Source organism: Nyctereutes procyonoides, unplaced genomic scaffold (assembly GCF_905146905.1).
Source record: "Nyctereutes procyonoides isolate TBG_1078 unplaced genomic scaffold, NYPRO_anot_genome, whole genome shotgun sequence".
Classification (NCBI taxonomy): Eukaryota; Metazoa; Chordata; class Mammalia; order Carnivora; family Canidae; genus Nyctereutes; species Nyctereutes procyonoides.
In genome coordinates this window covers 7,393,820-7,409,045 of record NW_026575042.1, presented here as the reverse complement: position 1 = coordinate 7,409,045, position 15,226 = coordinate 7,393,820, and the positions used below count along the sequence as shown (strand labels likewise).

Here is a 15,226-nt window from a genome sequence, read left to right as displayed (position 1 = left end):
TGAAGGACAGCTATGCCAAATGGTGTCCAGCATATATCTACTTGTATCACTTCCACTGAAAATATCCTTCTGGACAGTGTGCAGAGCTGTGGCCAGCTGTGTCTCTTCTTCAGTAAGGAGAATACTTGCTTCCCAGGTACCCAACATAATCTTCCTTCATGGCTTTAGGCTTGCTGCCACAAGTTCCAATGTAAGCAGAGATAGGCTGGCCAAGTTGTGTCAATTGTCATAGACAATAGGGAGTGGAGACAGTCTACCACAGTCCTTGACACTCTATGTTGTCTATCACAGTTGATATTACTGCCTGGCCTCTCTCTGTATGCATTTGAATGTATGGTCCCAAGCCTAAACCCATTAAAGAGGGTTTATGTTAGGTGCCTAGGTATTTACCTAAAAGTAGAATCTGTAAGTCATAGGGTATAAATGTGTTGAGCTTTAGTAGACATTGCCAAAGAGTTTCCCACGATGGTTGTATCATTTGATACTACTTTTGATAGTGCATGAAAGTTCTAATTGCCCCACATCCTTACCAGCACTTGGTAATGTTTGTCTTATCTCATAGTGATTTTAATCTGTATCTCTCTGATGACTGATAAAGTTAAGCATCATTTTATATGTCACTTTTTACTGACTTATGGGAATGCTCTACATATTCTGTATATAAGTCCTTTGTCAGATATATATCTAAAAATATATATTGATATGTATAGCTATAGATGCATATATGCACAGATACATATAGAATGGGAGAAGATATATATAATTTATATGTAAATATATTTATTATATAACTTTATATTTAAATATAAATATGTTAATATTAATTAATTTATTATACATATTTATTAATTTATTATGGTATTTAATAATTTATTAACTGAATAGTAACAGATTTATATTTATTTATTTATTTATTTATGGATTTTATGTACAGATTTATATTTAAATATTTCTTCAAAATATATATGAAAATAAATGTTTAATACAAATATATCTATTTATAATATATAATTACATATATAATATGCTATATATATATATAAATCACTCTGTGACTGGCTTGCTTTTTAAACATTTTCTTAAATAATTTTTCTTAAGATTTTATTTTTGGGGACACCTGGGTGGCTCAGTGATTGGGCGTCTGCCTTCGGCCCAGGGCATGATCCTGGAGACCTGGGATTGAGTCCCACATAGGCTTCCTACCTGGAGTCTGCTTCTCCCTCTGCCTCTCTCTCTCTCTCTCTGTCTCTCATGAATAAATAAATAAAATCTTAAAAAAAAAAGATTTTATTTTTGGGTCACCAGAGTGGCTCTGTGACTCTTGGTTTCAGCTTAGGTCATAGATCTTGGGGTTCTGGGATAAACCCTGGGCAGGGCTCTAGGCTCAGTAGGGAGTCTGCCTAAGGATTCTCTCTTTCCCCTCCCTCTATTCCTCTTCCCACTTTCAATAGCTCCTGCTCTCTTTCTCTAAAATAAAGAAATCTTGGGATCCCTGGGTGGCTCAGCGGTTTAGCGCCTGCATTCAGCCCAGGACGTGATCCTGGAGACCCGGGATCAAGTCCCACATCAGGCTCCCTGCATGGGGCCTGCTTCTCTGCTTGTATCTCTGCCTCTCTCTCTCTCTCTGTGTCTGTCATGAATAAATGAATAAAATCTTTAAAAAAAATAAATAAAAATAAAATAAAGAAATCTTTTTTTAAAAAATAAAGATTTTAAGTAAGCTCTACACCCAATATGGGGCTCAGACTCACAACCCCAAGATCCAGAGCCACATGTTCCACCAACTGAGCCAGCCAGGCACCCCTCTTAAATAATTTTTATAATGAAAACAAGAATTTGGGGTCTCTGGCTGGCTCAGTTGGTGGAGCATGCAACTCTTGATCTTAGGGTTGTTGAGTTCAAGCCTCATATTGGATGTGGAGATTACTTAAAAATAAAATCTTAAAAAAAAGAAAAGCATTTGAATTTAATTTAGTCCAATTTATCAATTTTTCTCCTTAATGTTTAGCATTTTATGTTTCCTATTTAGGAAATCTTGGCCCATATCATGGTCATATTGATAATCTCCTATTTTTTTTCCCTAAAAGCTTTACTACTCTACTTTTCACATTTAGAAATACAATTCATCTAGAATTTATTTTTTGTGTTATGAGTTAGGAGTTGAGTTCCCACTGCCCCATATTGATAGCTAAGTACTTAGCACAATTTATGGAAAAGACCATCCTATCCCAAATAGACTACTGTTGTGCCATCTTTGTCAGAATCAAATGATAAAACGTGTATGAGTCTATTTCTGGTCTGTTTTCTTTCATTGGTTTACTTGTTTATACTTGTGCCAGTGTCAAACTATCTTAGTAACTATTGTGCTATACTCTCTCAGGGTGACTGTCCTGGTTTTCCTAGTACAATCTGCACACACCTTTGCAGAGATATTGAGATATATTTCCATTGAGATATAATTGGCATACAATTTTATATTTGTTTAAGTTATACAAGATAATGATTTGATATGTGAAAGTTTCTGGGTTTTGGTACGCCTGGGTGGCTCAGGTGTTAAGCCATCTGCCTTCAGCCCAGGGCATGATCCTGGAGTCCCAGGATCAAGTCCCACATCGGGCTCCCTGCATGGAACCTGCTTCTCCCTCTACCTGTGTCTCTGTCTCTCTCTGTGTGTGTCTCTCATGAATAAATAAATAAAATCTTTAAAAAAAAATTTCTGGGTTTTAAAACTGAAAGTATTGCATCTCAGAAAACCCATCAGACTCTGGCAAACTAGGATACTTGGCTATCTTCCTAAGTTGTGATATCTGGTGATGTAGATTCTCCTTGTTTTTCTCCAAAATTGCCTCAGCTATTCTTCACCTGTTGCATTTCTTTAAAGTTTTTAGAATCAGGTTGACAATTTCTACAAAAGAAAGAAAGAAAGGAAGAAAGAAAGTCTTTGGGGATTTTCCTTGGGACTGCATTAGCCTATAAATAATTTGAGGAAATTGGTTGCATATCTTTCATTACATTTATTCCCACATATTTAATGTTTTTTGATGCTATTGTAAATAGTCCCATATTATTTTTTTTAAAGATTTTAATTGTTTATTTATTTTGAGAGAGAGAGCATGAGCAGGGAGAGAGGCAGAGGCAGAAGAAGAGGGAGAAGCAGACTCCCTGGTGAGCAGGGGCCCAAACAGGATCTGGGGATCATGACCCATGCCAAAGGTGGACACTTAATCAACTGAGCCACCAGGTGCCCCAATAGTCCCATTTTTAAAATTTTATTTTTATTTTTGGTGGTATTGCATTCTGATATAGAAATAAAATGAAATTTTGGAGGCTGACCCTCATCCAGTGGCATGACTGAATCCACCTATTAATTATAATAATTTATAGAGTCTTTTAGATATTATATGCATACAATCACTTTCTGCAAAAAAGGATCATTTTTTTTCTTTGCCATCTGTATGTTTATTATTTCACTTTATTGTCTTAGTGCACAGGCTGAAAACTCTAGAGCAATGTTGAATAAAAGTGGGGACAGGGTCACACAATTATCTTTTAATTTTATCCTATGGAAGATATTGTTTGTTTATTTTAAAAATGTTTTGGGATCCCTGGGTGGTGCAGCGGTTTGGCGCCTGCCTTTGGCCCAGGGTGCGATCCTGGAGACCCGGGATCGAGTCCCAGGTCGGGTTCCCAGAGCATGGAGCCTGCTTCTCCCTCTGCCTGTGTCTCTGCCTCTCTCTCTGTGTGTGTGTGACTATTAATAAATTTATTTATTTATGATAGTCACAGAGAGAGAGAGAGAAAGAGAGAGGCAGAGACACAGGCAGAGGGAGAAGCAGGCTCCATGCTCTGGGAACCCGACCTGGGACTCGATCCCGGGTCTCCAGGATCGCACCCTGGGCCAAAGGCAGGCGCCAAACCGCTGCACCACCCAGGGATCCCGTATCATAAATAAATTTAAAAAAAATTAAAAAAATAAATAAATAAAAATGTTTTATTTATTTATTTATTTATTTATTTATTTATTTATTTATTTGAGAGAGAAAGCAAGAGCATGAGTGTGGGGGTGGGGCAGAGGGAGAAAGAAAGAATCTTAAGCAGATTCTGGATCTCATGAGCCTGAGATCATGAACTGAGTTGAAACCAAGAATCAGATGCTTAACTGACTATACCACCCAGGCACACTTCGGAATAATATTTTTTTAAAGTTAAAGAACAATCTTCTGGGGTTCCTGGGTGGTGCAGTCAGTTAAATGACTCTTGGTTTTGACTTAGGTCATGACCTCAGGCTTATCAAATTGAGCCCCTTGTCGGCTACACCCTGTCCAGAGTCTACTTGAGATTCTCTCTTGTTCTCCCCGTGCCTCTCATACTTGTGCTCTCTCTCTTTCCTTCAAATAAATAAATAAATAAATTTTTAAGAATATTTTTGTTTATTTATTAATGAGACACACACACACACACACACACACACACACACACACACAGAGGCAGAGACACATACTAAGGGATAGCAGGCTCTCTATAAGGAGCCCGATGTGGGCCTCGATCCTGGATCCCGGGATCACACCCTGGGCCAAAGGCAGACGTCCAACTGCTGAGCCACCCAGGCGTCCCAATAAATAAGTCTTTAAAAAAATATTGTGTGGGCAGCCTGGGTGGCCCAGGAGTTTAGCTCTGCCTTCAGCCCAAGGCCTGATCCTGGAGGCCTAGGATCCAGTCCCACATCGGGCTCCCAGCATGGAGCCTGCTTCTCCCTCTGCCTGTGTCTCTGCCTCTCTCTCTCTCTGTATCTCTAATAAATAAATAAAATCTTTAAAAATTTTTTTCAAAAAAAATAAGAAAATATTGTGTGTATGGTGGCCAAGGAGTTGTTTTATGGCAGGTGGCTCTAATTGTACCCCTCCTTTAGTACTAACATATAATGGAAATACCCCTAACTAAACTAAACTAACTAACTAAAGCCCAATAAGATGTCTTATTCTCTCATTAACCCATATGGTGCTGAATTTGTGGTTAAAGCCCACATTTCCTGGCAAGCTTCCTGTGAGCACATCTGTTGGCTTTTGTCTGCCTGGAATTCTTGCCCCTATCTTACTGCCTCTTTATTTCTCCACTCCAACCATGTGATTCCAGAAAGACTCCCGATCGTGTTACTCTATCCCTTTAGCTCCAGGGCCTTATACTAGGCCCATCAGTTCTCCCCAAAATTCAAATGGAAAGCTTCTGAAGTCTTGTGGAAATGCCCTGAGAGCAAACATGGGGTCTCTTGCTGTTGAGGACCTAGAGCTCTCCAGATTCCTGTCCTTTCAAATGTTATGATCTCTAGCTCTCTCCCCAATTCTGAAACTGTTCATGAATCTTCTTTCCAATGAACTACTTATTTCTCTTAGCCACAGTCAGTTTCTACTATATATTAATCAGAATGGATATTCCCCCTATTCTCTTTACTCTGCCACCAACACTGAGCAAAATGGGAACATACTTTTAAGGATTTAATTGTGTTCTATTTATATTGTATTTATTATATTTTTTAACTTCTTCCTAATTGACTCTAAACAGTCATTGCATATTAAAACCATAAATTTGAATTTCTCTTATTGCATATACATAATTTAAATCCATGTATTCTAGGTTTATTTATCCCAGGGAAAGCTAGCAAGTTAGAAATTTTATTTTTAATTTTTGTTGTTTTGAATCCTCTATTCCAGGGATAAGATGATATTTATGTAAAGGGCCAGATAGTAAATATTTTAGGCTTTGTGAACCATATGGTCTGTCTTACAACTACTCAACTGCTGTTGCAACCATGGATGGTACATAAATGAATGAGTGTGCCTCTGGACACTGAATGGACACTGAAATTTGAATTTGATGTGTCATAAAATATTCTTCTTTTTATTAAAAAAATTCAAAATATCAAAACAATTCTTAGTGTGCAGGTCATATAAAAATAGTGGTAGCCAGATCTGTTGCATGGGCTATATATAGTTGGTCAACTTCTGCTCTAGTCTCCCAATTGTGATACATTATTGGACAGGAGAAATATTGACTTATGAAATTGAGATTATAAAGTAATACGCATTATTTATGGAATATAGAGCAACTTGTCTGTCTCCTAAATTGATGAGCATGTATTCAAGGACATAACTAGATAGGAGATACATATCCATAAAGGATATAACTAGATAAGATCTTCCTATTTCCAGGAATTCCTATGTAACATTAGAGAAAGCAGAAAGATCATACTATATGCTAAACTTCTCTGGAGTTGTTTCTTGACTATCTAATTTTATAATGTACTAATTAAACATTCATTGTTAACACAGAATCAAAGAAAATAAGGGGCTTTAAGATATGGATCAGCTAGTCACTTACAGTAATAATGATGCCTTCTATTTGTACACCATTTGATAGTTCATAAAAATTATAGTTCCACATATTATCTTTTCAATCCTCAAAACAACCCTGGAGGTAGAGAGGCAAGGTATTATTATCCTAATTTCAAGAAGAGCAACCTGTCCAAGATTACACAAGGGACAAGGGAGTAGGAGGAATTTTCTAGTCATACCTCTGAGTCATAGTCAGACTAATTTCCATCAAATATAATGATACAATCATGCAATTCAGGAGCTGGGTAATGAGTAAATCCTGCTTCACCAGCTGACGAACACGCAGTGATTCAACATAGGGATGCCTTTGGTTTGTCAATGCAAGCCTCACATGTCTAGATCAGTGGGAAATCCAGACCTCCTCCTCTCTCCTCCTTGCTCCACCTCTTTCTCCTGTAAATCTAGGAATCACAGCAATCACAATGGTGGCTGACTGCTCTGGAAGGTGTTATTCTAGCTGCTGTAGCAGCTGGGAATCTCGTGCCATGGCTGATTCCCCAGCTATGCCCTTGGAAAGCAATGCTCTTGTCAACTTCCACTGGTTGCCCACAGGATTTGAGCATAGTGTCTTTATACTTAATGAAGCATCAGTCTGAGATACTTACACCCCAAACTCAGACCCCAGCTAAGGGCAACGAAGACCTTCAGCTACCACTACTTTGACTGCCTATGAATACACAGGCCATCAGAAGGAAGGGAATTGGATTTTGCTTCCTGTCCTCACTGTGGCTGTTACTGGGACACTTCCCCTCCGCGGTCCCACAAAAAAAGAGAGACGCTCCTTTCCTCAGGATTATACTTTTAGATAGTGCACCCACACGAACTGGCTCAGGGATCCTAATACTACAGTTCTTTGGATTCATTCACTCAGTCACTTTCCCAGGGCAAAAGTCAGGCATGGAAATAAACTGCCCTAAAGCCTTTATGTATGTTTGTATGTTACATATGTAGGGTATGGATTGATTGATTGATTGAAATTTAACTTCCAGTTATGGAAAATTTAAAACACACACAAAAAATAGAGAATGTGGTATTAAACTCCATTTGTCTCTCACATACCCATCACTCTGGTTTAATACTTATCAATCCTTGCTTAATCTTGTTTTCATCTCTTTAGCCACTTCCCCCCTTCCCTATGGAATATTTTGAACGAAATCCTGGAAATCATAGAATTCCATACTTATGCAGTAGATGACTCTAGTAGACGGTTTTCAAAAACACAACCACAGTATAATTGTTACAAGGACAAAATTACAAACCCTTAATCAGTAATTCCTTAATATCATATAATATCTAGTCTTTACATTTCCCAATTGTCTCAAAAATATCTGTTTAGGGGCACCTGGGTGGCTCAGTGGTTGACTGTCTGCTTTTGATTCAGGGTGTGATCCCAGTGTCCTGGGATTGAGTCCCACATCAGGGTCCCCACAAGGAGCCTTCTCCCTCTGTCTATATCTCTGCCTCTCTGTGTGTGTCTCTTATGAATAAAGAAATAAAATCTTAAAAAAATATATATTTTTAACTTGCTTGTCAAAATGGGATCCAGGGATACCTGGGTGGCTCAGGGGTTGGGTATCTGCCTTTGGCTCAGGGCATGATCCTGGAGTTCCGGGATCCCTGAAGGGAGCCTGCTTCTCCCCCTGACTGTGTCTCTGCCTCTCTCTTCTCTCATGAATAAATAAATAAAATCTTAAAACAAAACAAAACAAAACCAGGATCCACATGCTGTATTTGGGTATTAGGTCTCTTAAATCTTTTTTAATTTATTAAGATAATTTATTTGTTGAAGAAATCCTGTAATTTGTCCTATAGAACTTTCCATATTCTGGGTTTGATTGCATCTTCTCTGGTATTGTTTTGACACTTTCCTATATTGCTCATTCTCCCTTGTCCTCATAAACTAGTACATTTAGATGCTTGATTGGATTTAAATTCAAAATATTTTGGGGAATAGTAAACATCTTAGTGATGTTAAAATTGTCAGTGGCTCCATCAATCTTTCATTTACTGTTTTAGCAGCCATTGATGATTGGTATTTAAGTCTATTTTATTAGGAGATTACACAATGATCTCTTGTCATTTCTTTTACATTTATCAGCTGGAAATTTTTTTTTTAAAGATTTACTATTTATTTTGAGAAAGAGAGCATGTGTGTGGAGGAGGGCAGAGGGAGAGTGAGAGAGAGAATCTTAAGCAGACTCCATGCTGAGTGTGGAGCCTGACACCATGTTTGATCCTATGACCCTAAGATCATGACATGAGCTGAGATCGAGTCAGGTACTTAACTGATTTAGCCACTCAGGTGTCCCTCAGTTGGAAATATTTTATACAAAGAAACTTTTTCATAACAACTTTGGTCACCCTAAAATGCAATTTGTACAGGAGAAGCATAGTGCTTGATTTTTTTCTTTATTTACCGACTTCCATTACTGTATAACTTAGTAACTTATTATAGCAACTTCTAGGTGACTTGTACATTTTATTTCCTTTTTCCTTTTTTTTAAGATTTTATTTACTCATCAGAGACACAGGCAGAGGGAAAAGCACGCTCCCTGTGGGGAGGAGCCTGATGTGGGAATTGATCCCAGGATTCTGGGATCATGACATTCAACCACTGAGCCACCCGGATGTCCCTACATTTTCTTTTCTTAATGTCATTATAAACTTGTACATTTTAACATCATTGATGTGATTAATGATTTAAAATATATCCTGTAGGCAATGGTAAGCCACCAAAGGCAGGTCCCAACTTTCAAACATAAAGCATACTTGGCCATGTATCTACAAATCAAACAATAAACTTATTGTTTTAGGAGGAATTCTGAAAATGAAGATCAAATCTTCTAAACATACCTAAACTTTTAGCCACCACATTTTTTTTTTTTTAATTTATGATAGTCACACAGAGAGAGAGGCAGAGAGGCAGAGACACAGGCAGAGAGAGAAGCAGGCTCCATGCACCGGGAGCCAGACGTGGGATTCGATCCCGGGTCTCCAAGATCGCGCCCTGGGCCAAAGGCAGGCACTAAACTGCTGCGCCACTCAGGGATCCCACATTTAACAATGACTATTTCCAGGATCCTATACTTGTTCTCAGATTTTCTTCTTTACTTTCAGCCAGTTTACTGAACTTCATTTCATGAATGTCTGAGTATCTGATTGAGGCTAGAGATTCAGTTACTGGCACACCTAATGATTTCCATCTTTATATCATTCAAATTGCATTTATAAGACCTGCATTTCCTATAGCTAGTATTTGCAATTGCATTTTTACAAAATAAGAGCAAATTAATATCCAAATAATTGGCCAGTACTCTGGTAATTGAACATGAGTGTGTGGACAATGGGATGCAACTCAAATGGAAGCGAGTGCCAGTGTGTGAGTTCAACCTCTTGTCAGATGACATACCAAAGCCAGAATTTGATGTGTAGAAGGAGGGTTAGATGTTTTAAGAGTATGCATGAAACTCTGTTATCAACTGTGACAGGCTGGATCGTCTGTTGACTTGTTACATCTCCACCAGACAATTAGTTCTGAGAAGGCAGAAGTTCGTTTACTCCTAGCATCCAGTAGATGATTTCCTAGGATGGAAGAAAAAAAAGATGTATACAAGGCAAGAGAAAAATATACAATGATTTTGAGTACTGAGCATCATAATTAGATCTAGTTTTTAGTCGTACCTTTGGCATATTTTGACTCTGGGGTACGGGTATGATAAATATATTTCTTTAAAAATTACTTTGAGTATAGATGTAGTACATTTCATCTGGGAATATCTTGAACAGCAAACAAAATAAAATCACTGGTAGTTCGTTCCTTAAGGTTAACATTTGGGTGTCTTTGTATAATATTAAACAATATAGGAATCATCTTGAACATATTGCTTTGTACTCCTACATTTATTTATTTTTGTAAGGATTTTATTTATTCTTTTGAGACAGGAGATTTAGAGAGAACAAGAGAGAGAGAGAGAGAGAGAGAATGAGCAGGGAGGAGGCAGAGAGAGAAGCAGACTCCCCGCTGACCCAGAAGCCCAGAGGCCTGATTCTGAGGACCCGGAAGATCATGATCTGAGCCAAAGGCAGATGCTTAGCATCTGAGCCACCCAGGCTCTACATTTAAATACATGGTTAATACTATCCTATGTTACTTTCTCCTACAATGGAAATTTTAATGGCTATATTCCACTATCATATCTATTTTTTTTCTATCATATCTATTTTTAAAGTAACCAGACCCCAATCCAATTTCCAAACACGAGATTCTGATAAATAGGACCACAGAGCAGTGATTCTAATCAGAATTGTGCTTGTTAATAACAGCAGGCTATTTCATGGCACATACAGCTCCAGGATGTGAGATTAACCTCAACAACTATTCATTTAGTTTGGTTTGATTTTCTGCCAGTCTTATGACCAACTTGAAGCAGGTCCTAGAACAGAGAATGTTATGTTTGGTGTCCAGGGAAGCAGCAAACTAGAGAGGCCATCCCAAATTCCAGAATAATAGAGAGCCAACATTCTCTTTATACCCATGTTATCCATTTTCTGCTGCAAAATCTGAACTAAAAGGGTAAAAATGCCATAGAGGTTAGGTTAAACTTCTTGTGGAGGAAAGTAACCTATTAGTATAGAAAAGAATGGAAATGGCGAAACCAAAAAGAAGCTGAAAACAAATCTGTTGATATATTTTGCTTTTAAGATTCTACACCATGTAACCGTCCTTCAAGAAGATAAACTTAAGCTGATTCATTGTCACTTGATTCTGCAGTGGTTTCTCAGGCATCTTAGCTAGCAGCCACCCTGCCCCCAGGGTACTGAGGTCTAATAAATATTTTTCAGTCAGACTGACAATAGGAAAGAATTGTAGGACAAGAAACTACCTGCAGTACTCAGGTGGGAGTATCCTGGAAAGTGATGTGCTGAAAAACTGACCCTTCCAGCTGGTTAACTTTTATATTCAGGCAATTATTTAATTTCTGTGACATTTATTCATCAATGACAAGTGAATATATGACAGCCTAATGATACAGGGGAAATGCAGTATTGTGTATGGAATTGGGAGAGATGTAAAAACAAGTGCCATGGTATTCTTTGTTTACTTTTTTTTTTTTTTTTTTTTTTTTTTTTTTTAGTAATCTCTATACCAAAAGTGGGCCTTGAACTCAGGACACTGAGACCAAGTCATGTGCTCTTCCCGCTGAGCCAACTAGGCACCTCCATGGTATCACTTCTTTTAAAAGCTTAAGCAAGAATGCTTTAGGCCTTTGTTATTTGGTATAGTATGTATTATTTTCTACCATCAGTATCCATTTCCTTATTTTGGTGACAGCACCCCATTTTTTCTCCTGGAGAGCCACTCTTCTCCTATAGTACATGTTCTTTGGATGAAACAGAGGTGAAACATGTGACTCACATTTGGCTAATCTCAGGATAGAGTTTTCCAGGCTACGGTAATTTGTTAAGGGATGGGCAGATAATCTGTGGTGGTTTATTTTTTTAATTTTTTTTTTATTTATTTATGATAGTCACACACAGAGAGAGAGAGAGGCAGAGACACAGGCAGAGGGAGAAGCAGGCTCCATGCACCGGGAGCCCGACCTGGGATTCGATCCCGGGTCTCCAGGATTGCGCCCTGGGCCAAAGGCAAGCGCCAAACCGCTGCGCCACCCAGGGATCCCCTCTGTGGTGGTTTAATTAGTGAATTCAGAGACTTTTGCAAAGGATCTCTTTTCTTGGTGGACTTGGACCAGGATGGATGAAGACTTGAAATGATTGAGAGCTGTCTTGCTCCCACAGGAAGCCTGAGTATAAAGGTATATGGAGGAGAGCTGAGATTTTTTATTGTTGCTTTCTGTTTTTCAGAAGGCTGTCTTTGATCTGATCTGAAATGGGCATGAGTGGCAATAGATTGAAAGTTCTAACTCTACCCTTATTTTCACAGGACAGTTAGAAGTGTCTAAATTGTTAATTTAAAAAATTGATGTTTTATGACAACAAAAGCAAAAACTCTATATTGGAATAGCTTATTATATAAGCATCATAAAATGTTCTAGGGATATGGCATTTTGGAGTATATAAAGGAAAATAGATATTTTCTCAAGAGATGTGTAATCTTCTTGGAAAGGCATGAACATTAAAAAAGAAACCTTTTAGAACACAAATGAATTGCAAACGGTATACATATCAATATTTTGCATGGCAATATAGGATAACTATCTAGAAACAAAACCAGCCTACAACAAAAGGATGGGTAAAAAGTTTAGGCTAAACTCTGGATATTTCCATTTAATTCTCAAGGCATTAATTCTCCTATCTCTAATCTTTATGTAGAATCATACATTTGTATTTCCTATCTGGATGTTTCTTCTAAATAATTGCTTATTTGGGGACGCCTCGGTGGCTCAGCGGTTGAGCGTCTGCCTTTGGCTCAGGGCAGGATCCCGGGTCGGGGATAGAGTCCCACATGGGGTTCCTTGCGGGGAGCCTGCTTCTCCTTCTTCCTGTGTCTCTGCCTCTCTCTGTGTGTCTCTCATGAATAAATAAGCAAAATCTTTAAAAAAATAATTGCTTATTTGATATCTCTACTTAGATGTCCAATAGGCATCTCAAACTTACCTTGTTCAAAAATAGTCTTTTCCTTCAATCTTGCTTGACCTAAACTGTTTTCCAAATTTCTGTAGATACCAACCCCATTTTCCAGTTGTTCAGGTCTAAAACCTTATGGGTTGTCTTTTACTTTTCTATTAAAATTTTTTTATTTATTTGAGAAAGAGAGAAGAAGAGCGATAATGAACCAGGGGAGGGGCAGAGGGAGAAGGAGCAGTGGACTCCTTGCTGAGCAAGGAGCCAGGCAATGTGGGGCTTGATCCCAGTACCCTGAGATCATGACCTGAGCTGAAGTTGGACACTTAATAGACTGAGTCACCAAAGGCCCCCTACTTTTCTCTTTTTCTTGCATCTTGAATCTATTCCATCAGCAAATCTTACTGTCCCTATCTTCAAAATGTATTTAGAATCTTTTTTTTTTTATAATGTATTTAGAATCTAACCACTTCTTAATATCTCCACTGCTGCCTGAATTATTGCAATAGCCTAACCAGTATTCTTGATCTTATCATTGCCTCTCTAAAGTCTATTCACAATACAGCAGGTTAAACAGTCTAATCTTATTAGGTAAATTTTCAAACATACAGCAAAGGTGAAAAGATTTTACATTTTTCCATCTGTACACACACTATGTAGATCCTACTATTAATAGAACAGTCCTTTTTTTTTTTTTTAAAGATTTTATTTACTCATGATAGACACACAGAGAGAGAGACAGAGACACAGACAGAAGGAGAAGCAGGCTCCATGCAGGGAGCCTGATGTGGGACTCGATCCTGGGTCTTCAGGATCACACCCTGGGCCAAAGACAGGTGCTTAAACCACTGAGCCACCCAGGCTGCCCCTAGAACAGTCCTCCTTAAGATGACAGATTGTGTAACTCCTCTGTCCAAAACTGATAGCTTATGTCATTCAAAAAAGAAAAGGCAATTTCTTACCATAGTCTTCAAGACTTAGTATGATCTGGTGCCTATTACCATTCTTCCCTGTCGTCTATTTCTCTTCAGTCACACTGGTCTCCTCATTGCTACTCACACATGGCTAGTACATTCTTGCTTTATGGTCTTTGCACTCCCTGTCCCTTTGCTTGGCAAGCTCTTCTAGGTATTTGAATGGCTTGCCTCTTTCTTTGGATCACTTCAGAGGTCTTCTCTGACTCTTCCAAATAAGTATTCGGTTGAAGAATTTAATGTTATTCAACCATGTTGAACCATATGAACCTAATATTGTTCTGAGTTTAAAAGGAATGTAGAAAAGATCAGGAATTTCATATGGTTTAGGCTAATAAAATAGCATTACTGCCTTATCCTTTTACTCTCGAATTCCAACATTCTTTATAGAGCTTCTCATCATCTTATGTACTGTTGTGTATTTTCCAGAAGATCCTGAAAGATGGGGGGGGGGGGTCTTTCTGTTTTGTTCAGTGCTTGTACTCAGTATGCAGATGGAACTTGGCTTATAGTGGGCACTCAGAAGATAATTTAAAGAATGAATTCTTTACATTAAAGTGAAAGTGATCTTTTGGAAACACAAATCTGATGTCACTTCCACAAAAACTATTTTTTCTCCCCACAAAAACTCTTAAATTGGTTTGTATCACTTTCAAAACAAAGATGAGAATTCTTACTAGACCTATAAGACCCTGCATGTTGGGTCCTTGCTTAATTCTCTAGACTCACTTCACATTATCTCCCTTATTTCTTTTCAGGCCCTGGGACTCTGCTGGTTCCATTATGAAGTCTTTATGCTCTTCCTCACTTCTGTATTAACTTTAGCCAGTTTTTCTTTTTTAAAGATCTTATTTATTTTAGAGAGATAGAGAGTGCAATGTGAGTGGGGGCGGTGAGAGGGAGAGAATCCCAAGCTGATTCCACACTGAGCATAGAGCCTGATGTTGGGCTTGATCCTAAGACCTCCAGAGATCATGACAGGAGTTGAAATCAAGTCAGATGTTCAACTAACCAGGCCACCCAGGTGCCCCCACCTTGAGGCAGTTTTTTTTTTTCTTTTCTTTTTTTTTAAGATTTTTGTTTATTCATGAGAGAGAGAGAGAGGGAGGCAGAGACACAGGCAGGCTCCATGCAGGGAGCCTGACCTGGGACTCGATCCTGGGTCTCCAGGATCAGGCCCTGGACTGAAGGTGGCGCTAAACTGCTGAGCCACCTGGGCTGCCCCTCACAGGCAGTTTTAAATCTTGGCTCAAACCATCTCCTGCTAGTAGCCACTTC

General features: G+C 38.5%; 1 long non-coding RNA gene across 1 annotated transcript in view; it reads right to left on the bottom strand.

The window, feature by feature from the left end:
- The window catches only part of LOC129507336 (uncharacterized), a 39,342-nt gene that overhangs the window by 19,345 nt on the left and 4,771 nt on the right, over nt 1-15,226 (bottom strand). Inside the window, exon 2 of the long non-coding RNA XR_008663958.1 lies at nt 9,799-9,971. This is a non-coding gene — a long non-coding RNA (uncharacterized LOC129507336). The remainder of the gene's footprint in view (nt 1-9,798; nt 9,972-15,226) is intronic.